This window comes from Corvus moneduloides, chromosome 6, assembly GCF_009650955.1.
Source record: "Corvus moneduloides isolate bCorMon1 chromosome 6, bCorMon1.pri, whole genome shotgun sequence".
Lineage (NCBI taxonomy): Eukaryota > Metazoa > Chordata > Aves > Passeriformes > Corvidae > Corvus > Corvus moneduloides.
Window position 1 is genome coordinate 57742115 of NC_045481.1, and position 24028 is coordinate 57766142.

At 36.9% G+C, this 24028-nt stretch overlaps 1 long non-coding RNA gene across 6 annotated transcripts in view; it reads left to right on the forward strand.

Moving 5' to 3' along the window:
* LOC116445931 overlaps positions 1–5833 on the forward strand; it is a 95912-nt gene extending 90079 nt beyond the window's left edge. For 5 of the 6 annotated variants that reach the window (XR_004240951.1, XR_004240947.1, XR_004240949.1 and 2 more), the window contains one exon: positions 47–5833. This is a non-coding gene — a long non-coding RNA (uncharacterized LOC116445931). The remainder of the gene's footprint in view (positions 1–46) is intronic. The other variant, XR_004240952.1, reaches the window with a different exon arrangement.
* The last annotated feature ends 18195 nt before the right edge of the window (positions 5834–24028 follow it).

Here is a 24028-nt window from a genome sequence, read left to right on the forward strand (position 1 = left end):
GATTTGCTGTTATCATTTTTTTCTTATGTTATACCCATTCTTTCAGTTCTAGGAAAGTACTGGACTAATCTGTGACTAGTTTATGATTGATCAACAAACCTGATAACATGGGAGAAGACTCAGGGGGTATGGAGGAAGGTGAGATGGTCATGGAGCTCAAGGAAAAATGGAAGGAGTGACTGACCCTAACAGGAAATTGTACTTAGCTCAACACTAAGGGAACCAGAGGGTGGCCTTATTTCAATTGAATGGAACTGGTTGTGTGAATGTTTCTGTCTGAGCTTATCAAGAGTGTGAGTTAGCACACTCACATGGGAAAGTATATACATGTCTCAAACCACTTGTATTGTGGTTCATCTGTCTGGTGCAATTTCTGTGTTCTATGAAGAATAATTTGCTCATGTATTATGATTTTGGTATGTTGTGGTATCACTCTGCTAAATCAAAATCCTGTATAATGTCAAGCACCTAGAAACAAGAAAATCCTTAATATTCAAGCCTCCATGTGTGAAATGACTTGAAGAACCTGGTTAGAGAATCCTGGAGACTGACAAGAGTTAGAATAGCTATTTACCTCTTTTATAGTAAGACTTAGACTATTACCTGAAAAACAGGGGGGGGTTTTGCTTCGGTATGATTAATTCCACAGAGAACTCTATTGTTCTCCTTTTTGGTTAAAGGCTACCATACTGATCTCTGTTTAGCTGGAATTAGCCTTCAAGTTGTGTGTAGAAGACAGGCAGACCATGCTAAGTGCTACATGAATCACAGTTCTTCATTTGATTGCAACATTTTTAGGCATAGTATTAAAAAATGTCAGATTTGGAAACCTTTCATTTGACATTTATCTGAAAAACCATAATGTAACTGTATTTAAATGTCAAATGAGAATAAAGCTGTATTCTTATCTGTATAAATATCAAATGAATGGTTGTTTCCTCTGATATTTGGGGTTCTGAAAGGGTAGAGGTCAACTGAGGTGCATCCCCTGACAAAAGTTGATATTACAGAATTCTAAAGCAATACCTCACACCTGTACCTTGAGATTTGTTTCCCTGACTGCTCAAGATAGTGACGTAGGAACAGAATCCTTCTGAGGCAGCTGTACCCAGAGCCGACATAGCACTGGAATATGAAATATTCTTATTTCCTTCCCCAAATTCTGCTTGCACATGACATGATTTGGAGAAGGGAGATGAACTCAGGTATGTCACTTTCCAGGTGAGCACTCAAATCACTAAATTATTTTATGTTTTATAGTATATATCATTTTCACACTCACTGAAATAGTACAGCAAAACAGAGTCAAAAATGAAGTATATTTGAATAGGACCAGGAGAGATATAAATTAATATATCTAAATTGTGCATACCCCTCAACTAACAGGTCTGCTTTTTCTCAGGTACCAGCAGAACAGAATTTTTGTTAGACACCCCATATTGAAGAACATTGACTGAATTATGAGTAATCGAAAATTATTACATTAATAACTAAATGGATCTCAAAAAAAAATGCAAATTTGTTCTTCAATACCTAAATAGGTCTAAAAGTCAGCTTGTCCATGTATAAAAAGAATCACCAAATCATAGAATCATTTAGGTTGGAAAAGGCCTCTGAGATCATCAAGTCCAACTTTTGACTGACCATTACCTTGTCAACTTAGACCATGGCATTAAATGCCACATCCAGCCTTTTCTTAAACACCTCCAGGGATGGTTGCTCCACTACCTTCCTGGGCAGTCCATCCCAATGTTTAACAACCCGTATTGTGAAGAAATTCCTTGCAATGTCCAGCCTGAACCTCCCCTGGTGCAACTTGAGACTATGTCCTCTTGTCCTGTGACTGGTTGTCTGGGAGAAGAGGTCAAACCCCATCATGCTGCAGCCTCCTCTGAGATAGTAGTAGAGAATGTAGAAGTCTGCCCCGAACCTCCTCTTCTCCAAGTTAAACAGCCACAGCTCCCTCAGCTGCTCCTCACAGGTAGACTCCCTGTAGACCCTTTCCCATTTCTGTTGCCCTTCTCTGGACTTGCTCCAGCTCTCTTGAAGACTCAAGGTGAGGCCTCACCAGTGCCAAGTACAGAGGGACAATCATTTTTGTAGTCCTGCTGGCCACACAGTCTATCCAAAATATAAATACAACTATAGCATAACCAAACTGCTAAGAAGAAAATAAATCAAAAGGACCATTGTCCATAAATGCATACAGTATTCCCAAGTAAGATCCTAAATATATTGGTAGAATTCCTAATGCTATTATAAATCTGGAATTGTTGAGATTTACAACTCCAGTTGCTGATTCTTTTACGTATTCTAAGTGCAGACTCTGAAATTTAAACATTATAAAAACTGCTATTTGCAACACCTGTTTCAAGTACATTAGCATGCTATAATTATATAGTTACGGCATTCAAAGAAAGCAGAGTTCAGGAAAAAGGCTGCCATATTATCTCATTCCCACTGGAGGAAAAACAAAAGAAAAACAAACCAACAAAAATTCCCTCCTCGCCTACCTGGCAGGTAAATCACAGCATGCCTTTCCTACACACCCCCACCAAAAAAAAAAATTTAAAATCCCAGACTTCAACAAGTCTTCCAGGAAAATACCTTAACATGCCAAGGCACCCTCTGTTGCGTGCCCTGTGTAGCAGTCCTTTTACCTATCCATAGCACTACCCTAGAAAAATGCTTTAAACATGAATACTCTGCCATAGTCGGTTCCTTAGCACTTTCTTCGGAGATTTAGTGCTGTGAACAATCACCTTAAGCATGTCCTTTCTGTACCATCTTCTTTGCCATTCAGTCATCAGGAAACAGGATTCTTTTTATATTGCAGGGACTACATTGTCTGGAAAGCCACAATACAGACTTTGGAGTCTACAACACTTGTCTTGAGCATCCAGAGCTAAAGCAGGGCTCTCCCTGCAGCCTGCATGCAGCAAGTTGCATCTTCACTCTAGGTTGTGCCAGGAAGTTGGTCCTGAGAATCCCTACTCAGGGATCCTTACCTGTCCCCAAGATAGCATAAGCATTAAACCAAGCAAGGTATTCCACTAGGTGACAAGGAATCTAAAATCCAGTTATGTAATGCTGCCTAGAGATTCCCAAAGCTGTTTGTAATTTCTTAACGTGACTTAATTTTCTTTACCAAAATAAAAAAGGTTTTTCTTAATTTCACTGAAATTCTACTCCTGCACAAGCAATAGAGTTTAGATTGGATTCATATAGTCAGTAAGTACCTTATACTATACTTTCCAAGTAAGCAGTGAGTAAGAATGACATAGAAGGGCCTATATATGAGCTGGAGTCTCTTCTTCCCCAGAAGATATATAGTCAATTCAACTTCTTTCTCTATTCCACTCTGCAAACACAAGAAGATGTGTGAAATGAACAAAGTATGTGTATATAAGCATGATGGGTAAAGAGTGTTGATGTTGAACCTGAAATGAAACTAAGGAAAGCATATGAAGTGTGAAACATATGGCAATGCATATGTATGAAGTTTGGATCAGGATATGCATCACAAAATAGTAATAGGTTTTTATTCTGGGAGAAGAGAGTGATAAATCAAAGGGGAATGAGAACCTCACACTAAAAACAAGAGAAGTTGGAATCTCCTTCCTCTTAGCTGTTTGGCATTTCCTCTTGAAAGAAGCGGAGGAAGTATTTAAATATTTTATAACCTTCATTACTGGAACATACATCTCTTTATTACATTTTTGGAAGCATGTGTTCTATTTGAAATCAGTATGGATATATAAATATTTTTAGGAGATGATTATTCTCTGTATGTAGGTGGAGAAGAACATCGAATTAGTGAGATCTTGCTTTCATGAGTAACAGAGCAGCTGGCATTACCCCTCCTTTCCCTCCGCCTCCCTGGCCAAGGGAAAACACCTCATATCCTCAACTTTAATTCCCAAAATAAAACAAGAAATGGCTTTGGCTTTCCTCTTTCAGTCTTTTTCTCCAGGTAATATTGAAATTCCATCTGCTATGTTTGCAATTCCTTTACCAGGTCATTGTTGAAGTGGAAAGTGAAAAAAGAATGACATAAGACTATCACAGAACTGTAGAAAACAGAAGTTCTAGTCTACTTTCCTGTCTAAATATCTGATTTGTTATCAAAGACATTTAGTCATAGAGACTCAAAAGTGTTACCTAATCTTCTGTATGCTTTACAAATAAGCATCCAGGTTCAGATGCCTAACAGGAGGAGCAGGTCCTCTTTATCTAGCTTGTGAAGCTCAGACCATACAACCCTGAAGATTAGGTACAAATGCCAGTCTATGGCAACTCAGTGCCCTCTGGTCTTCCTCCTCTGTATTCAGACAGTGCAGGTGGAAATGAAAATGTCCACTGCTGTTGCTGAAAAAAGAATATTCTCCTCAGTACCAGTATGATATAAACTTTGAAAGGGCTCAAGTCCAAGAAAGCTACTCAAGAACATTATTTGGAAAATTCTTCCAAGACTTCTTTATCCCTTCTCTGTATTGAGATGTGGCAACAGAACAGCACCGGAGATACTATGGCTCTAGTTTAGTCAGCTGAAGCCTTGCTATTTTTAAATCTCTTTTTTTCCATATATTTATTTTTAGGCATTCAACAAAGTTCAAAGTTCATATGACTCAGTAGACCTGTTCAATTTGCCTGTGTACTGTCTTCCTGACTGCATATTTTGTTTGCTTATGTTAAAAGAACCAGATTTGATGGAACAGCACTGAACTGTTACACCTGAAAATCTGGCCCAACATCTTCTCTAAGGAACCACTACAGAAACATACCAACTTTTTAGGAAATCACAGACTCCTTCTCTCATTCTTGCTTGTGGATAAGAGAAAAGGACAATTGCTTAAATATACCAGGAAAAAAAAAATATATTCAATATACAGAAAAGGTTTGAGACAGGATGAAGTTGAAAGTAGAATATAATCAAGCAATAAAAATAATATCATTCTATTATATTCAGCAAACTAATTTTACTAGAAGTCTGTGACTTCTGAAGTGGAGTATCCATACTAAAACTGATCACGTTTGAAACTGCAGTGTATTTTCTAACTGCTTATGTTAACACATAATTCAAAACATTTGGATTTTTTTTTTCCAAAGGTTAACTGAACATAATTAAGGCAAATAGAGATAGCCATTGAGTACTCCATTTGAAAACAGATAAACATATTTATCTGTAATTTAACAGACTGGGAACAATTTTGCTGTATTCTTACATTTCACATAAAAGCCTTAACATTAAATATAATCATAAATGAAATTTAAAACTGGATCCAACCATTAGACAAATATGTAATATAAAATTTCTACATTTCTCATCTATTTTCAGAAAGATCAGCTTCCTTCAGAATGATGAATCTCATTTTTGAATGTATGCTGTATGCTTTGGAGTTCTGATGCAGCTTTTGCATTGGTTCCTTGTAAAGACTGGGGCAATATACAAATTTTTAATCAAGAACAATGTTTGGAATTTTCAGTGCTGTCATATTCACTGCTCTTTGAAATACATGCTTGGATAGTAGCCATGGAAATCTGCAGATTGTGAACTGCTTCAATATGTGCTCTGAAAAGTCTCTAACACTTGTGCGTCTGCTTATTCTCAGTTAACAAACAATAAAATGGTAGGATTCAGATTAAATAATCATTTCAGATTTGCTTTACTCTTCTCAGTAACTTACTGGTTAAATATGTAGTACTCACTTCTTATGCCTTTCCAGCATTTTCACAGTAGCTAGTCTGGCCATTCCTACTGTCTCCACTTTCTAGTATGTTGCCTCCGAGGTAAAAAAAAAAAACCCCAAACAGACAAAATCCAAAACCTTGGCTACAATACATAATGAACAAAAGTATATTAATTATACTTTTTTTTTTTTCTCATTTGTTAGCACTACACCAAGCCTTTTATTCTCATTTGTAATCCTAAAACATCTGGAGGTAAGGTACATGACTTCCATATTCGTACAGCCCACAACACAATAGGAATCAGACACTGATTAAGCCCTAATGTCATATAAGTACTTTATCATTGTCATCCATACTAAACAAATACATTTGCTTGAAACTAAGCATGTTGAATGAGCAACCATTAATAGAACATTTTACTTCACTGATAACTGGCATGCTAACAAAATGACACTGATATAAATCTGGAATGATCCTATTATTTTGAGTGGAGTTAATCATGACTGATATAAATATTAACTGAAAACAACAATGTCCAGAATCCACAGGGAAAACAATAGCATAAATGTATTTTAGATATGCATATTTATTTTGCCCAGGTTGCGGAACAGACTCAAGGCAATTCTCTAGAATGTGAAGCCCTCTGATAATCCTGTACCACAATTTACTTCAATTTTAGAATAGTTATTTACTGCCTTTCTGCAGATGCACATGTTAATCAAGTTGATTTAGATGAATATATTATTTATAAACCCACACTACTAAAAGGTCATGAACTGCAAATTTCTTGTGATTTTGATTCCAAACTATTTATTAGATATGGTACAATAGAGCTGGCTGGTTGTGGGAGAATTGTCACTTTCTGGTCATTTTAATCCAATTATGAAGTATGTACATACAGAACATTCCAAAATAGTATCGCTGTCGCTATGACTGCATTTCATTTTTGTCTCCGTATCGTTGGATTTAGTATTACATTAAATGAATTGCATCAAACTTTTGTTTCTTTTTCTATGCTCTTTTAAGGCAGCCTAGGAATTTCCTGATAAAGTTGAGTTAGAGCAGTAAGTACAGATTTTCCTGAGTGTCCCACAGACACGTAAGTCATTTGGTTCATATGTGGGTGGTCTTTGACTTATTCAGCTAGCTCTGTTATAGACTCGCAAACACATCCAACACAATTAAATAGATGCACAGTATGGTCTTTACAAAATATCATTCAGCCATGTATCCTGCAACAAGCAATTACAAGTCATCTTCAGGGCATTGATTTATTTCTCATTGCCCTACCAATTTAATGACCTTATGATTTATACTGATTATGGAAGTCTCTCCTTGGCAAGCAAAGTAATTATCCATCAATCTCAAATTCTTTAAGGGAAGAAAAATGTTTATTTTCTGTCTGCATAATAAGTTTTATGTCATTTTTAATGTCATGACTCCCACATGCACTGAAGATATATGTAGTAACTTCTAATGTCTCACAGAATGTCAATTGTAAATGCAATTTGACAACAGGCTTAGCTTCCATTGTCTGATTGTTTGGCATTATATAATGAAGGTGGTTAAGTCGTCTGCTTGGAAATGCATGCATTATCCTAGGATAAAACAATGAACAAATTCTGTGGTGCAGTTATGAGGCCCCGCAGAAAATGCTCAGTAAGAAAAATAACAACATTTTAAGTACATTTAAATAGCAACTGTACAAATAGAGCTTGAGGAGCAACAGGTCAGATCACACCTCAGCACAAAAGGGTGAAGCACATGACCTGTCAGTGTCCCTTCTGCTACTGTTTTTCTGTAATTGTTGGACTTAGAGTAAGGATTAGAGTTTACTGTGTGTAAGTTTATTATGTAAGGAAATAGGGTTTATTTGAATTTTAATAGGAAAAACTTACGTAGGATTGCATTGGTTGCCACACTAAAATGTCCTGTGTGGTCTTCCGGAGAGATCATATATTTAGTTATTTATGGCTTGTTTGTTCTTCCTACTGTAGAACTTGCAAACTGAAAAGTTCTGAAAACCTGAAGACCAAGGAGAGGCTAACATCCAAGGAAACTGAGTCTTACAAGGTATACCACTGCGTTCCCCATATTTTACTCTTTCTCAGCCTTGTTCTTCAAAGATTATTCACACACAGTAGTCCAAATCACTGCCGATGTCACGTTACTGTTTATTTTCATCTTTTTTATTATCTTCTCCCAGTCTTTAGAGATTGGCTGACATGCGTCCTCTATTAATAACTTTTGTATTTTAAGAGCCACAGCAGAGCAGCTATGTAAAATGATGAAGTTCACTCCACACATTTTACGTTGGATGGGAAGACTCACTATTCACAAGAGTTAGGATAGATGGAAATGATAGTTCAAGTTGGGCACAGAAATTAAGACAGCCAGGTTCCAATATGCCCAACATACAGCCTTAGTGATCCAAACAAGACTCTAAAATTACTCCTGTCCATGCATTCAAGTTACTTGAAACAAAATTTTTCCACTATAGGCCAAGAGATTTTAGATTTTACAGCCAATCCTCTGTTCTTTACCCATTTGATTCTCATGAAAATCTAGACAAACCACCAAACTCTTGTTCTCCCTAAAATCTGGAATTACACATTTTTAAGTTAATGTCACCAGAAATTACATACAACTCCTAAGTCCTGAAAAGGAAAACCTTCATGCTATCTTAATGCAACACTACATGTCATTTGACTGGCCTGGCACAAAGATGACACAAGTGGCTCCTACCACACCTTTTGTTACAGAAAAAAACACTTATTTTTCTTCCTAAGAGCCTAGGATAGGATTTTATTTTTCCCTAAAAAAAAAAAAAATTGTTCTTAACTAGGAATGAGACCAAAATAAAATTTCAGAATTAAACTACTTCCTCCCATGCAAAATTGTTTAGGTACAGCAGAAGACCAACCCTGATTTTTTTTTCTCACATTCTCAACAGTACCAATTTCAAATACCTAAACAAATCCAACAGCAAGTCAAGTGGATGGGCAAGTATCTGCACCATGTAGTCTCGTTTGTGGTAGACTACCCACATTCATAGATTGGCTTTGGATTTCACCATTCTCTGGTCCCCAGGTGGTGCTATTATTATTATTATTATTATTATTATAGCACAGTTCTACAATTTCAGAGTGTCTGTGATAACACAATGGCTCCATGGCAGCCTTCCAGAGAGATTGATTATATACCACAAAACTGAGGTGACAGAAAGGACTGAGGGACTGTCATGAGGGGGCATTTGAGGGTACTAAACACTCTGGGATTTTTTTTTTAAGAATGTGTAGGTAGAGGAAGCTAAATTTGATGCACTGATTCGATTCATCCTGCTTTTTTGGGAGCACTCCAATTCCAGCTTTTGAATGATCCACAGAAAACCAAGGGATCCAATGCTTGAGGGTGCTTCTGATCGATCACCAGCAGTTTAGATAATCCATATGTAACAGGATCTAAAACACAAATAGGATATATCTCAATTCAAAAATTTTTATTTCCCACTTATATCCTTAGCATACACTGTGACAAAATGTCTAGCTCCAGGAAAATATTGCAATATTAAGAACACCAGCTTTGAATCAGGCCAAAAGAAAGCATAGAAATAGACACGATGGGACAGAAAATAAATGTGGACTGAAATACAAAAAACAGGGGTGCTGCAAATCATTTCCAATTTTATTGAATTAAATTTCATCCATCAAACTATATATAATTTTCGAGCAAATGAGTTTGTTGTTCACATAAAGTTTCTCAATTTTAAGCATTTAGCATTGAGGAATAAGTATGGAAAAATCAATATAGAACAGAGGATGCTGACAGATTGCAAGCCACTGTGTTAATTGGAGTTTTTCCAGTGGAGTCAGGTGACTTCATTTCAATATTTATCTCATTGGGCCAGCTTAAAACCAAAAGCTTCCATGGCTGTTTAACAAACTTGCATTTTAATACAGCTAGGTGCAAGAACATGTATGCATGAACTACAATTATACACCTTGTTCACACAATGCATGCAGATAGATGCCTTTTCAAGGCATGGATCTGTATATATAACACTTCTGCGGTTACCATTACTCACAAAGTGATGCTTTGCTAAGATATTTAATTTAATTTTGACACTTGTAATATGAAGACAACTGATTAGGATCAATGATGTAGCATCTTGTGGGATTAGCAGACTACTGCGTTTAATTTTGATCGCCACTTTTCAAATGAAATACAAATTAAAATGAAGCCACAAGAATGATGCTGCAATTTGAAAATAAAGACTTTCGTCACAGATTTCATCACTGAGAAGAAAGACGGGAGAGTTTAATCCAAGTTCATAAGTATCCCTATGCTTGAGACTTCTAATCTGACAGATAAGAAACTGAGAAAAGAACTCACAAATTTTATTATGGGAATTTACTTTTGTCACACCTCTGTTCTGTTTCGGCTTATTTCCCTGCAGTGTAGCTTGTAGAACACAATGTCTGCTGCTTCCTCTGCAGTTTCAGCTCATAACTCAGAACCTTAGCTTAATATCTACTTTTATGAGTCAGTCAAGATAAAATGTCAGTTTGGACTGCACTGGCTAAGATGGTATGCACATTCTGACTATATAGCTGGGAGCAAAGCCTTCAGAAAAAAAAAAAAAAAAGGATCAGGGTGAATAAGTGGCACTGGGAATGGCTTGAAGGTCTGAGGCAAGATTTGCCAGTTACCCTGGTATGATCCTTGATATGTGTCATGGAAGCAGCAAGTAAGTAAAGGTATTTTAGTGTGATATTGTAGAAGGAGCATTTTATAAGCAAAATCTATTGTAGGTTTGTGAAAACAACTGCTAGGTAGACTGAAAGTAGATGGAATTACCCATTTTTGCACACAAGATAGCACAGCCTTCTTGGAAAACAAATATTATGTCATGCAAAGATTTCATTCTGAATTTTTTTTCTAGATGCCAAATATTTTTTACTCCGTCTAAATTAAATTGAGGCAAATTTTTAAACAAAACATGAAGTTATTATTTCTGAATATATGTAAAAAATATTTCAAATATATTTTTGTATTTTTCCGATTAGAGTAGTTTTGGAATACAATATATTTGCAAATATTTTTTGACCATATGAAATCAGTTATTTTCCAAATATTTTAATACATCTTTGACAATTAGTACAGGCTAATTTGACACTTAAAATAATGAAATGTCTTCCAACTCTGTTGTTAATCCAATATCAGAGTTGAGGAGTCAGGTCGTATTTCCAAACCAATTTTATGTATATACTTATACATATGTATTTTCCCTGTTTGACTATGCATTAAGTCTAGACAGTTCTTCTCAGCTAGATGCCCTATTGGTTCATTGTTATAAATCCCTCCTCCAAGTTATTCCCATTGGATACCTCCCTGTTAGTCCATCCCATTTGGTGCTATCCGATTGGTTGTTTCCCTTCTCTCCACCCCTAATCCACCAAGTATAAGCCTGGACCCTATCCTCAAATTGTTCTTTATCCTTGTACCGTTTGCCTGTGGATGGAATAAACTCCGCTTGTGGAACCTATACAGAGAACTACTCCCTCTTCCTTGCCTCTGCCGACGCTCCTGTCACGTTTTCCTGGGGTTTGCTCCTAGAGCAGAGGAACCAGCCTGCACAAGCTGCAGCTGCCCTCCTGGGGACATCTGCAGAAAGGACGCTGTGCCCCTTCGGGTAGTCCCCAGCCAGCATCTCATTTCAGGGCACTGAATTTCACTATAAAACAAGTCTTTGCCCTGTAGGGTTTTTTTTTGTTTTTCTGTAATTCACTCTGACCTCCTGTATAGCATACAGACACAGATTCCCTCACCCTTTATCACAGCAGTACTTCATACCCCAAGTATACAAGACCTAAAAATGGATTGGTTTTGTAGATGCACAAAAGAGAGAAAGGAAACACAACAGAATATAAAAATATGCTTGAGATCTGAAGAGTGATTCACCAGTTATTTTTATATGGGAAACAGAATTTATCTAAAAGTTAAGTATGTTTCATAGATCGCAGGTATGTGTTCTTTGCAAACATTCATGAAGACAGGAGAAAAGCAGGGAAAAAAACCAAAATCTTAATCTAACTTTCCCCTCATACTTTATCTCTGCGTTTTGTAGCATATAATATAGAAAACTATGATAACAACTGAAAGAAAACTATGTTTTTCTTTTGGATCTTGGTTTTGGGTTTGGATGCAGTTTCTCTGTGATTTTTGGTTTTCGGTAGTGGTGGTTTTGGGGTTTGAGTGTTCTTTTAATACTAATAACCTTCCTACTATTGACTGCTTCAAACTATTTTCTCATGAAAAAATCTAAGAAGCCTTGTTTATGCTGAAAATGTCAGGGCCTTTAGGAAGAAAACATGCAAAACAGATGTTTGTTGTTTAAGTTTACAGTGTAAGTAAACAAATGGGACTAATATTACTTATGTGTCATTGCTTAAGAAGCAGCTGTTCCTCCCACCTCCAGCTTCACTGATTGGATAGTGCCTATTTTCCACCCCCATAACATTGCCTCCCTGTCAGCATAAGTTTCCTTTTTCTAGTAAATTGGAAAGCAAAGTTAACAAACATTTAAAGGGACCACTTGCAAACCTTTAATGAACAGAGATTGCTAAATGCATTGTTGTTCTTTACACTTGCAAGTAATATCAGGAAATTACCTCTATTCCATTTGTTTTGCCTGATCAGAAACGTAGCCCATCTTGCAATTAGAACGAAAACATATTTGTACATAACAGGTTCATACTGTTTTACAGGAACTCACAATACTTCCTTGAAAAACTGGAATTTAGCACTAGTAGAGTAGAAGCTAAGCTACACGTTCACAATTCCAGAAAATCCATGAGGCTCAAACACAGAGTAATGCCAAGACTTGAGAAGAACTGGAGAAGAGAGAGCAGTAGTATAGGTGCCAGTAACATCAGCAAAAGAGAAGTGGCCTATCCATGTTTATGCCTCTTGGACAAGGCCAGCTTGAGGAACATAAATACCACCAAACGTACCCAGTTTATCATCTGCCAAGTACATATTCATAATTGTTATAATCACCAACATATGATAAATGTAAATCCCCCACTACAAGATACTTATATAGTCTTTGTAGTCTTTTCTCCCTATGAATTTTGAGACTTGTTTAAACAGGGAAATTAATGTTGGGCAAGCTATAGCAGAATGGTTAAGCAGGCTGCTTTATTAATATATCACTCTTAGACAATACCATGATACAAAAAGATTTACCGATATCTTGCTTTATCCAGCGAGTTAGTGAATTGCTACTAGCTCATACCAAGTTCAGTTCTTAGCCTTCTGTGAATCCGTTTGCTTCTGTAGAGCAGTCCCAAACTTATCCTACTGTTAAATATAAAAAATAGGTGGTCTCATTATCCACTAAAGAGCTGGCAATATTTGGTTGCCATGAAGTTAATGATCTGTGTTAACCCCCAATACAGAGGCTGTTTAAATTCTATACAAGCCTTTAGAATGCTTGTTAGTTAAGATTTAAGATATTTTTCTTACCTTAAAATTCTAGTCTTATGACGAGTCCTTCAACTTGAGTTGAAAAATGGGTTGAATAGAACTTGTAATCTTTGTGTCCTTCATTGTTTTGTATACCATTACTGTGCCCATTCTTAGTCATCATCTATCAAAGACACCCAACATTTTCTGTTTCTCTGCATGTTGAATATTTGATGTTTGCCCTTGCTTTTACTGTTAATGTATGAACTGCACTGCTTTTACCTCAGTGCCGTTATTGAATCTGATTTGAATACACCTCTGCAAATGAGTATCTTAACACAGCATCATAAATTTTCCTGACATGAATTTTTCTATAGTTAAGCTTATATGCATTTAGCAAGTTAATCAACTCAGCTATCTACCTCAGTAATCCAAGCAGGGGATTTAGAAAACTTAGTTTAAAAATTAAATGAATGCAGGTAAGGTTTTTCTACAAAGAAAAGGCTAGAAAACAAACTGGTTTAATTGTTTGTAGTTATAGTAGTATAAAAACTTTGTATCAGAAGCATCTGGTATTTTATTTTAGTATCTATATGGTCACTTTTCAGAAGTGAAGTAAAAAAATTTATTGTTACTACAACAGTAATTGACACTGTTAACATACTCCAAAACAAACAAAAGTGGTTTTTTCATAGTGATGGAATTTTGTAAATGACTAAAGAGAGTTTTATGTACATTTGTATAATACTTTTTATGGACATTCCAAATAATGCAAATTACTAAATTTCTAAATTACAGACAGCATTGCTTCATGTTTAAAAACAAATTTTTTTATATATATAAATGCTTAGATGGTGATACAATTCTATGTGGGGGGAGGAATATTAAACAACCTGACACAAATCCTGCAGTGCTGTCATCCGTCATGACATTACCAGGCAAAGTATTTGAAGCACCTGAATCCGAATTCTAGGAACTGGTGTGGCTCTGACCTTTAAAATCTGATCCCTGATTCTCAAAGACATTTAAATTATATGAAATTCAGATTTTGTATTGGAAATTTCACTTTAGATTTTTGCTTCAGAAAATGGACTTTAATTTTTTATATATATTTTACAAAAATGCATAGCTAATAAGAAGTGGTATATACAATATATACTGTAAAATTCTTTTGGATCTTTTCTGTGGATTTTTAGAGCAGCCAATATCCAGGTATCCTACCTTCCTACTAAATTAGCCCATCAGCCTGTAAAGACATGGCAGGTTAGAACCCCATTTTACCTTGATTATAAAACTGGCCTATAAAAAATGAAATTAATTTCCAAGTGCAATTAAATCTTATTATTAACATTGACCATCTCCTTAAGTGTAGGAACAAAGTCACTCTGTAAGGGCTGATTTTTCCACCTCTTTGATGAATTTGGAGTATAAAAGTAAAAATGTTTTAACAGAGATTTTGTAAAGTGAAGAGATGACACAATTATTAAAGCAGAGTTTTGATACCTGGTCTGGAAATTAGGAAGAGGTTTATAATCATCTGAATTTTAATAAAAAGTCCTGGGGCCTGAAAATGCCTGCTTTTGCTGAAGCTTGAGCAGGGTACATAACAGACTGTATGGCAGAGCTGCTGGCTGCACTAGGGAACTGGGCACAGGGATCTCATAGAAATGCCTTCATTTGCTGCCATGGAGACCAACTTGAAGCTAGGACTGCTTCTTCACTTAAAAAGTGAACAAGGAATAATTCAGAGGTATTTGATTAATTAAAATATAAAGTCTACTTATGTTGCTTATGAGCTTGACTTCCATGGTATGAAGTATATGTAGACAATACATAATATCATATGAAAATTTAGAAGTTAGACTACAAGGTACAGCCAAAATTTCCCTTATCAATCAAGAGAAGGGAGAGTTCTCCTTTTTAGTATAACATACTCATAGAACCACAGAATCATTAAGTTGAAAAAAATCCTTTAAGGTCATCGTCCAACCAAAAACCCAGCACTACATCATGTCCCTAAGTGCCATATCTACACAGCTTTCAAATATCCCCATGGATGATGACTCAACCACTCCCCTGGGCACCCTGTTCCAGTGCCCGACCAGTCTTTCAGTGAAAAAAGCTTGCCTCATATCCAGTCTAAACCTCCCCTGGCATAACTTGAGGCCCTTTCCTTGGGAGATGAGGCCAAGTCCCACCTGGCTACACCCTCCTTTCAGGGAGTTGTAGAGAGCCATAAGATCCCTCCTGAGTCTCCTTTTCTCCAGGCTAAGCACCCCAAGTTCCTTCAGCTGCTCTTCATCAGACTTGTGCTCCAGACCCCTCCCCAGCTCCCTTGCTCATTTGACTTGATGTCTTTTAGGCTTTTATATTTTTCTCTATCATCACAAAATCTGAATAGCCGGATACAAGGCAACTTCCCAGTGAATGAATAAAGTGTAAACCAGCTACAGTATGCTCCAGCAGTCCTCCACAGGCAAGCAGGCCAAAAAATCAGGCTTGAATTTTTAGAAAATATCTTCAGTAGTCTTGAATGTACAAAAGTCAGACAAGGCAGTAAAGGGGCATGTTTGTCTGTACTTTTTCACCTTCATCAGTGCTGAAAAAATTGCAGAGCAACAGTTACTTTAGGGCTGTGTTTGAGTTACATGCTAAAAATATGAGATAATTCTTTATACAGGGGAAACTATCAGGAAATGTTACTCATCGTGCTCAATACAGGGTAAGGGAGTTGCAAGTGAGGTCAGTACCTGGTACTCAGAATACAAATTTCTGAAGAAACTGCAAATAGTTCGTATGTAAATGCTTTGAATTTGCAAGCACAGGCTGTTCTTTCAATTCATTATCTCATACTTTATGCTCTGCCAAATTCCCAATTATAATACTCAAAAAAATCTAATCTTAAGCAAATTGTAGAGAACAGTGACATTCATAACAATAGATTAACACCAAGTATTTTAGTATCAGTTGAAGTACACATGCAGTTTGGGTTGAAGGAGGTAAATGAGTCAGAAGATTTGGGTTATCCATTTCGGTACTAATTTTTTTGGTTTAGTTTAACTTTTAGTTTGTATTGATTCTAATACCAATAACCAGAGTAATTTTGGTGGAGGTTTTGCACTATCTGAAAGGCACTCATGTTCCATTTAGGGGACTCCAATTTTTCTCATCAGCCTGAGGCACTTAACACACATTTCATGAAGACACTGAGGACCCTTGATTTCAGTGAAAGCACCAGGTTTCTGCAATACTTTTGTACCTTTTTCAGATCAACAAGAAGCTGAGTATGTACCCTCATATCTCATTAGACTAGAACTGAAGACACATTGTACTATTTGAAACTGGACTCTAAAAAATAAACACTAAGTTACAGAAATCCAGGCCTATCTCATTCTTTCATTAAACTGCAAAACACTCACTGATCTCAGTATTCACTTGTCTACTAAATACTGGATTTAGGTTTTATTAAGAATAAAGAAAATGCTATAGCAGTTTTGCAACATTAGAAAATACATATATTTTTGGTTCATGAGAAACAGTCCTTTGTTACACAGACCGCTATAGCGCTTGACAAGAATTTGCTCTATGAGTATTTTGTAAGCATTAATATCAATCCATTTTTTTATGTTCATGCAAGTACAGAGGCTTACAATCTCATCAAAACACAATCAAACCACTTCAGGTGCAAAATTCCACTGAAGTTATCAAAGCTAGGTGTATTTCTACTTCAAGCCTAAGGACTTTGCCAATGAGGTCTGATGCAATGCCCAGTGAAGACAGTGAGGTGACTAGAAGAAAATACCTGGAATGCATAATTACTCAAAATACAATATAGAGGGACAAAAAGGGTATTATTTTTCCTTCCAAGTCTCACAAAAACACTAGATGAGAGATATTCCTAGTTGTGTGAAAAGGTTTGGAGAAATTCCTCTTTAACCCACACCACTGAATCACCCTTATGTCAGGCTCCATCTGTAGAATTCTTACTCATGTAAATAATATAGGATTTCATGTTTTCTTCAGGGATTTTTAAACTTTGCATTTCACTTGAAACAGAAGGGAAAAAGGCAATCTCAGAAGCCTGATTTTGCCATTTCTAGCAGTGTGAAAAGGAGCAGAGATAGAAGGAGAATACTTCTAAGTGAAAGAATATATAAGGTTGTGAGGTGACATGAATTTCAGACTTTATCAGTAAAATTCAATGTGTAGCATTGAACACATGTGAAGTCATTCTTCCCATAAGATTGCTGGATATCTAAGAGATTTGTCAATTTTACAATAATTTAACTGCCATAAATCAGACCATACTTACAACCTTATATTGAAAATTATCTGTTTCAAAGTTAATAAGTATTGAAATAAAGGATCGGTTTCTCATAAAAATTTCTCATGCCTGAAGCAAAACATCTTGGCTGCTCATTTGTTGCAAACAGATACTGTTGCAGTGAGCCATGGCTTGTGCCAGGGTGTCCTAGGCCCCGTTGGACAAAAGGTCCAGTGGTTTAATTCTCATGAGGCCCAGGAACCCTAAGATAGCTGCCCGCCACAACACAGATGCCCTCAGGCTGTCTGGCAAGAAAGTTCCTTGGCCAAGGTGGGAAAGATGTGACACCCTGCACGTCTGCGATGGCCACCGCTCTTCCCTCCCTTGGTCACCACACCACTCTGCTCACCCTCTCCGCCTACCTCTCTCCCCATGGGTTAAGTTGTATGTATTCCCGCCAATGTACCACCCCTTGTCTGTTCTGTTATTGGATGTTCTATGATTGCTCTGCCCTGAGCAGTGGGGGAGAAAATCCCCTGTCAGAGACTTTTCTTTGCTCTTCTCGGCCCCTCTCTTCCGCGCTCCAGTAAAGCCGTTCCTGTCCCTCCAAGAAGAGTCACTTGTTGCTTCGTCTCTCCTTGCGCCTTTTCCATTGGTGGCTAAAGCGAGCCGTGCTTGGACCTCGCTTAGCCTCCCTCTCTCCCTCAGCACCCGTTCTCTGCTACTGTGGCAGGCAGGGCTATTGCCCAGTGCCTGGCCCACAAGCTAGCCACCTGGCAGGCATCACAGCAAGATACAAACTACAGAAGGTATTAACCGATGTCATATAATCAAGCAGGGAAGAAACAATTACTGAAATTGAGAAAAAATTATTTGTATTGCACTCATTTCATGTTCATGCTATCATAAAGTCTGAACAGTCACTATATATACACAGACAGTGGCATATGAATGAAGTAAGGGAAAGACAGTAACAAACTGTTAGGAAGTGGTGGTTGTTGTGAATGGGGACTGTTTTGAGATCCTTTGGTCAGTTCAAGGGAGCGACAGGGATAAGTGCAACTGTGCATAAGCCTCGAGACTTGCTGTGTAGCATCAGTGCAATTTGACAGAGCACCTGCCCACTAATCTTACCAAGCAGTAGAATGTTTTGCAGAACAAAGGATTAAAACAGAATAACTGTCCTATAAATGTTCCCATTTTAAGTTTGGAAAATTTAAGTGACAACAAAGGAACATAGTTATTAAATTAATAAGACCTGAGCCATCCTTTCTATGACCTGAAAGTTGGTGATGATTTCTCCAAACATTAGCCAGTTATGCCTTGAGGCAGTCCTGTGAGAGATTTTTACTATGTCTCTACATGAGAGTGAGAGACCGTATAAAGGAGGCCACTATATAGTCTTAAGTGTATATAGTCTGGAGTGTGAGACATTTCTGCATGTCCTCTGGTGGAGCTAAGGGTAATAAGTCAGCATATCTATTTTCCTTGGTGAAGGGCTATATAAAGAAAAACCTATGTTATGTATGGCAAAACAAATTAGGTTCTTTGCCTAGTGTATGGATTTAGGTTTCCACGTCATTTAAATTCTGAACGATTTTTAAATTCCTGTTTATTTTCAATCTGACCAAAGAGCTGCTTGTATAAAATATATATCACATAAAACCTGTCCATCTTCTCACAGTCCCTACAGTTCATAATTGAGGAATGAACAGCTTAACCATACAATTAGTTGAATTTCATTATCTAGGAAAAGATGAAAGACAGAAAAATAAGTTACTGGGAACCTGATGAATTTTTTTTACAAAATTAGACTATGTTCAATTAAAAGACATTAAAGAGAAAATGTCAAACTGAAATAAAAATGATCAATGATGATTAGGAAAGCTAAAACATGAGTGTATTAATAAGACATGTAACTGAAAATAAAAATGGCTGAGATTAAAGAATAGAATGTGAATTAATGAGAGGAAAATCCGCTACACTTCCCAAAGGTAGAGATTGAATCTAAAGAAATAACTAGTTATTTTAAGTATTAGAAATAGGCAGTGGAAGTATTGAGGGTGTGAAGAGAGTTTACTGATGTGAAAATAAATTTTGGGAAAGCATTACTGAAAATATTAAAGCAAGCTCTTTTGTGGCTTTGAAAATAAAAACCAGCTTGTCCTGATTTCAGAGTAAAGAGCTGCTGCCTTCAAGGTTATACAACTAGCAATCCCACACAAAGCCAAATGAATCGGGAAAAATGTAGACCTTTTCTGGGGGAGAGGAGGGATTGGTGTAGAGAAAGTCACTGATACAAAAAGGTCCATCCCCCTCTCTCACCCTGAGCAGCAGAAAGGGAAATGGAAAATGCAGTTACCTGACAGCTGTAAGCTGTGGAGCTCTACAGCCCAGACAATTGAATAAGGAGCATATCCACAAGAAGAAAAAAGGTGTCTCATAACTGCCCAGCCCCAAATTGACCAAGAGCAAAGGACCAAATCCAAATTCCACAAGTGTGGAAGCCTTGGCAAATTTAAATATTAGTTCATTTCATTTCATTTAAGAGAGCTATTTCAGGCACATGTTACTCATATGGAAAAAGGTTTTTGGTGATGGGACTACTTTTAAATCCTCTGTTTCATATTTCTTATCTGCTGGGGTTTGTTATTATTACAGCTACCAAATTCATGATTTGTAGAAAGATCAAACAACGCAACGGAAATTATGACCCATGCCATTAGGAGCAGAAAAAAATCTTTCCCAGATAACAAGCATTACTAAAAGATTTTAAAAAATGGATAGAGGGAAGAAGTGAACCTGAACAGGTGTTCCACTTCTGCACACAACAGAAATACCAGGAATAAAATTATTAAGTATATGCCCAAAAGGTGTGGTGCTGAAAAAGAGGAGCCATGACTAAAAATTTTTTTCCTGACTTTGAAACATGGTTTTAAATACTAATAACTTCAAGAATGCTTTAACTTCATTAGAAATATCCTATCAATCATGAACTATCTCACAAAATACCCTCCTGCTTTTCATACATCACTCTTCACCTTTACCAATGTTTTCTGCCCTTTTGATAGTTTACTGAGCTGTGGCAATTCAAAGGTTTATGGAAATATGCTGTAGATTCATTCAGTTACATTTTTCAGGTTAAATAACAAACTGAAAAAAACCGAAAGATTTTTTCTAACCCAGGCAACTCCATGTGCAGTAGTGTTGGCACAACCAAAACTGCAGCATGGGATCAGGAACAACTGCCTAGAAACAAAAGCCTCTAAAACTGGCTTTCTGGCTTAAAAGAAGAAAGAATCATATCAGAGTATGCAGGTAGGAAAGATGTATTAAATAGAGATGTTGAAAAAGCACTATGATACTCATACTAAGTTGGCCAGCATAACTCACTCAATTGATATAAAAAAAGAATCTCTGGCATGTCACAGAAATACTCATGAATAAAAGAAAAAAAAAAAATCTTCCTTTATTATGTTAACAGTGAACATCTAGTATGACTCTTAAAATCCTGTTCTTATGCATAGAATTGGATAAACAACAGAAAGAATGACCTTCAATTCTTAACCTTTATTTGCCTTGAACGTCACTCAGAGAACAGAGATAATAGACTTTTTTCACCTTGTCCCCTTTTTTTGCAAGAAAGGATATCTGCAACTTATTTATAGAAAAAAATGATGCACTATGTAATGAAAAAACTTCTAGATACACGTGCGTGGTGGATAAAACAATTTGTGAACTGAACTTACACTGGAAAAGTTAACTCAGCTCTTCAGAAAGGATGATTTGTTATTTGTTTTGCCTGTGTCCTGGTTCCTGCCAGGACAGGGTTAATTTTTACAGTAGCCAGGAGGGGCCATGGCCAGGACCCAGGGGTTATTTTATACCACCTCATGTCATTTTCCAGGAATGGGGAAAGGGTCCCTTCCAGGTCAGGGTAGTATGGTGACAGCCAGGTATTGTCAAGCATCCTGTGGTACAATGGTGAGCATTCACATGGGAAGCACTCTCCTCCCTTGTACACTTTTGCTGTTAATATTGTTGCTGTTACTGTTTATTTTCTTATTCCATTGCTGTTTCCAGTAAATTATCTTATTGGTTCTTATCTCAACCCATGATCTTTTCCTTTTGTGCTTCCAGTTCTTCTCTCAGTGCCACACAGGGAATGGAGTGAGACAGGGAAGAGTGAGCGAGCAGTGCATGTTTTGGAGTGGTTTCAGTGAGAACACTAAATTCCTAAACCATTCCTAAACTGACAGCCATATTTGGTGCCCAGTGTGGGTTGTGAAGGATTGAGATAGCAACAGATCTGCCCAGAGACGGTTGGAAACAAGTTTGATCTAAGCATTTGCTGTATATTAAGTCTGGAGCCACTGGTCACAATGTCTCTTGGTCTGTTCATGTGGGTGTGGCACCTAACCCTGTATATCTTTCCATATAAGCACTACGTGCCCATCATGGAGCTCATTTTCAAAGCAGGAAGAGGGATCAGGATTGCTTTGCTGTGCTGTGGAATATCAGTCTATGACACGACATCAAGGGCAATTAGGGTATTTTGAGATGGGTATGCAGTGCTGCTCTCCTGCCCTTACCTTGGGCACTACCTTTGGGAGTCCATTAATAATCGTATCCAGTCTGTGGAGGGAACAGGGGAGGATGATTTTCCCCAGCCTTTTACCCCTTTTTTCTCCTTCAGGCCTGTTACAACAGCTTTTGAGACTTGAATTCCCTTTGGACATTTAAAAAAATATTCCTGTTGCTAAGTCTTCCAGATCTCCTCAGTGGGGTCCACACCATGCTTGAAGTCATGAAAGAGATTTCTAGGGAAATTATTCAGAAATCTGCCCCAAGAGTGGATAGACATGAGTGGCATGGAATGTGGGAGAAAATGGGTCATCTTTTGAAGGATTATTCTGCTCCAGTGGTTTGGAAGTTCACCCCTGAAAAACAGCAGGACCCTGATAAAATGGCAGAGTATTTGAAAAAAAAAATGCTGTGGCAGTTCCAGAGAGGCATAGAGAATACCATTCCTAAACCATGACAGACTGGTTTGTTTAGTCCACTCCTCACAATCTTGGATATATACATATATATTAAAGAGTTCTTGATGTACATGTAAGGAAAAGTATTAATTACTTGAGCTTTACTGACATGGGAAGGTGTGAAATGTTTGTCTACTCTTTCTAAAACTTTCAACAGCATCATATGTTTTATTATATTTATTATAATCATTTTATTTCAACAGCATCATATCTTATTCCTGCCGTTTTATTATCTCTTCATTCCTCCTGGTATAAGTGTTTACTCATGAACCAAAGTGGGGAACTGATCTCACTGACAGGTGTCCAGCAGAGAAAACAGTAGGTTTGAGTTGTTTGAACTTCTCAGCTGCACAACTAGCTGCCCCAGCACACCAAAAGGGAATGGAGGAATTAGCAGCTGGTGGTGGAGCACTGTTGTTGAAAAGTATACAGAGCAGGCTCAGGCTTCCTGAATGTCGATTAAATGTTAGACAACACCACAATGCTGCAGCTTACTTCGCTTATTTTTTAGCAGATAGCTTTGGTCCAGTATATATCTTTCAACACAATTTTTAGGTTGTGGACAGTGATGAACCTTGTAATTTTTACAATGTTAAGGTATGTGCTATAGGATTATATTGGCCTTAATTAAATTAATAGTTTAGATGTTAATGTTTCAACAGGAATATTATTTATATGACTGCATATAAAAAACATCGGTTTTTTAAACACATCTGGGTTGCTTTCAGGTTTTTCTCTGTGCAGCTGTTCAGTAAATTGAGAAAGAGAAACTAAAAGGAGCATATTAAACAGATACCCAAAACCTGTGTATTCCTTTGATGACATGTGGAACTGATAACTGGACTGAGAACAAAGCTGGGAATGCCTCAGGATGCAGTAAGATGAGACAAGAAAGTGAAATATATAATCCTTGGGGGGAAAAAAAATGTCCTAAAAAGAATACATAGTGTTCTGATTTGACCAAAGGAAACTAAAAGCTGACATTTGCAGGGATTTAAGAAGAAACCATTAGAACTTTTTTCCCTGTTAGTGCTGGGACTAGTGATACTTTCATGAGATTTCATGTATTTTACAATATGAAATGACTTGACTAAGAGTTATTACATTGTTTTAACCTTTTCCCTTTAAAGCTCAAAGGCAAGATGCAATAAATCTTTCAGACTACTTTTCCAAAAAATGAGATGTGTGTGTGGTGTGTGTGCCTGAATCAAGAACCATAGTTTTACTAATCAGGGATAGCAAGTAATGGTACCTATTAACTACTGAATGATGGCACACATTCTTCCTTCACTGACCTCTTATTTGTCTTTAAGAAATCTGCCTAAAAAAGGAAGCTTAAATGTTCAGCTGCTAATCTTACTGTCTTTACACATGTTTATTGAAAATAATAATAATGTGCTTTTATATAATTTTATAACAGACATTTTTATAAAACCTATCAACATTGCCATTTTCTACTCTATGTAAAGTTAAAGTTGTGATTTTATATCATAATACTTATTTAATTAACGTGTAAGGATTAGCTGTTATAACATCAGACCTTATACAAACCTTAAGTTATGCA